This window comes from Callorhinus ursinus, unplaced genomic scaffold (genome assembly GCF_003265705.2).
Source record: "Callorhinus ursinus isolate GAN/ISIS: 27379988/994484 unplaced genomic scaffold, GSC_fseal_2.0 scaffold36, whole genome shotgun sequence".
NCBI lineage: Eukaryota > Metazoa > Chordata > Mammalia > Carnivora > Otariidae > Callorhinus > Callorhinus ursinus.
The window spans coordinates 10,790,174-10,793,300 of record NW_027397098.1 but is presented as its reverse complement, the minus strand read 5'-3'; positions in this window follow the sequence as shown (position 1 = coordinate 10,793,300).

Genomic DNA, 3,127 nt, shown 5'->3' with positions numbered 1-3,127 from the left:
TCTTTTGTGGTATTATTTTACTGAGTGAAGCTGAATTAAGACTTGGTTTTTGTGATAAAGGCGCACATATTCTCTAAAATAAGTTTGGGTTAAAGAATATAAGGTAAAAGAATTACATACTTGAGTATTTTGCAGGAATAAAAATCAACAGCAGCCCTGAGACTTGAGCAGGTCTTCCTGTGGACCTGACCACCCGGACCAAATACTGAATGTGGATGCCACCGTGGGCTTACAAGTACCTAAACGTGCTTATGCTATGTACAGACCTCCCTCGACTTATGATGGGGTTACATGCCCATAAACCCACCGTAAGTTGAAAATCTATTTAATACACCTAACTTGCCGAACAGCCTAGCCTAGCCTGGCCCACCTTAATTAAACATGCCCACAACACTCCCATCAGCCTCCAGGTGGGCCGAGTCCTCTTGCAGGAATCCTGTTGGATAATCAGGTGTTGAGTGTCTCGTGTCACTCCTGAGGACGGCCGTGTGAGTGAAGAACAGAACGGTGGGATCGGCCGGCCGACTGGATGCAGCTCACCACCCAGCATCACGAAAGCGGATCCGACCACGTGTCACTAGCCTGGGACAAGATCCACATCCAAGTACAGTTCCTACTGAATGTGTGTCACGCTTCACACCATTGTGAAGGTGAAAAACTGATGAGACCATCTGTATTTATGATGACAGCTTGATGTTCTTAAAGTGTAAGTTCCAAAATGCCTCTAATGCCTGTATAATTGTGCTTTATAGTAACATCATTATTTGCATTCAGGTGGCTTTTTTCAGTGTTTTCATGATCCACTGAGAGAAGTGTAGTCGCCTACGATTTTTGTTAGCTTGGGCACAACTTAGTATCTCTCCCCAACCTCTCTGATTATTAATTTTGAACTTTTCCGTGACTGCATTAGTCAGTGTGATATTGGCAGTGAATTTCTGATATTTCTGTCTCCTGCAAGATAGTGCTTGAGAACTTTGAAGTTAATTTCTAGTATTAACTGCAAGGTCAAAGTTTCCATATAAACTAAAATATCACTGAAGCTATGTTATAATAATTAGGTTCAGCCTCCCAGACATTTGTCACTCCTGGTCTGCCTGGTGATCAGCGAGCTCTTCCTGTGTTCAGGGAGTTGCCTGCATCCACCTCCCTGAGGTCAAGACCAGAAACTTGCCTTCCCAGCCTGTCTGGCAGCTGGGGCAGTGTCCTGGCCTTGTTTTGCCCATCGCGTGTGGCAGCCTCTGAAGAAGCCGTCCTCACCCTGGCGGGGCAGGCCCAGTGTCGTGGCCTTCGGGGCAGCGGTGCCAGAGACCTTGTCGTGTTGGAGTGGCAGGGCAGGCTCTGGAGCAGTTTCGAGGTGTGGTCTGGCGGTGTTGGCAGTGTTCTTGGCCTGTTTAAACCTACAAGTATGACTGGGGCCAGTCTGGAGATTCTTGTTTCCTACCTAGTTTTTCGTTTTTGTTTGTTTGTTTCTGCTTTGTAAATTCCTTTCCTTCTTAAGCCAGAGCGTGTTCTCTCAGTTGCAGGTAAGAACAACTGACTGAGAAACAAGTTGATACCTGGAATCACAAATGACAGATCTTTTTTTTTTTTTTTAAGATTTTATTTATTTAATTGACAGAGAGACAGATGGCGAGAGAGGGAGCACGAGCAGGGGGAGTGGGAGAGGGAGAAGCGGGTTGCCCGCGGGGCAGGGAGCCCGACGCGGGGCTCAATCCCAGGACCCCGGGACCGTGCTCAACGACCGAGCCCCCCAGGCGCCCCACAAATGACAGATCTTAAGGAAGGGACAGGACAGGATTAGGGGGATTCCCTGTGCGGGGTTAGTTGGCGAAACTGGTGAACCTAGTTATTTGGTGGTAAGACATTTTGCCAAACTGTTACTGTGCTTTAGGGTAACAGACCAGACTGGTGTGAGGGGAAATAAGAGGGAAACCACAGAGCATTAGCATGTGTTGGTCACCACTTAGGCAGCTCTGATGTTGGTGCCAGGCTGCGTGGGTTCAAACCCCGGTTCTGCTTGCTTGCTGTGTGTCCAGGTGCCTCGGCCGGAAATGGAAGTGATAATCACACCTGCTTAGGATTGTTAGGGAGATTAAGTCAGTCATACGTGGAAAGCAGTATCCCAGAAGTGTTGAGTCAGTGCAAGCTGCAAAGTCCTGCAAAAGATTTATAAAGCCGGCCTCGCTAAGGGAAGACTCCTGTGCTCGCCGCCTGCATCTCAGTGGCCCGAGAGTTCTGAGTTGGAGCCCGGCTGGTGCAGGGAAACCTCTGGTCGCTGAAGCTCCGCCAAGGGCCCCGGGAGCAGCCTGAGCCGGAGCTCACATTGCAGATTGTAGTCCTGCGAAAATGGGACTAGAGGTGCTGCTTTCCCATTTGAAAGGATGGTTTTCAATTGCTCAAGAGAACAGCCTTAATTACTAGGCAAGGGAGCGGGGACTGGACAGACACGCCCGGAGACCCGCTTGCAGTAAGACAGTGCTCAGGTGAGAGAGCCCGTAGGTGCGCTCGTCGGCACGTTGCTTGGGCCTGGAAGGGGCCGCTATCCACATCCTGTCTGCCTTTGTGTGTTAGGTCCTGTGTTCAGGGCAGGTCACCTGGCAGTGTAGCTGGAGGTGTGGCTACCAAGTCCGGCCACATTTGGCTCTGATGGAAAAAACTGCCTTTAACTCCCAAGATTTGGGCTGGAATCAGCAACTGGAAGAGACGGCGTCGTCTCTAGGTCGGGTGAATGCTTTTAAAGTGTACATATGGGAAGAACAATGAGTATTTTGGGGGGGAACCAAAGCGGTCGACTGGCAACAATGCATATCCCAGTACCTATTCCCAAACTTCTATCTTCGGCCTCTTTTTTAAAAGCTGGAGAAATTAAATTCTTAACCTGGAGCCAGGAGCAGCCATGTGACCATTCTGGCCCGTGAGCTCTAAGTGGGAATGGAGTGTGCGTTTCGGTAGCTTTAGAAATGCTTTTTACTTTCCCATTGGAGCCAATGGCAGCCATTTGGTCCAGATGAGCAGCCAACGTGCCAAGGAGGGTGGGAGGAAAAGCTTGGTCGTGTCCGTGACATGTCGCTTTTCTGTACAGCCTTTTCTGTACAGTTGTTTCTCTTTTGCTTGAAGGTGCATTCAG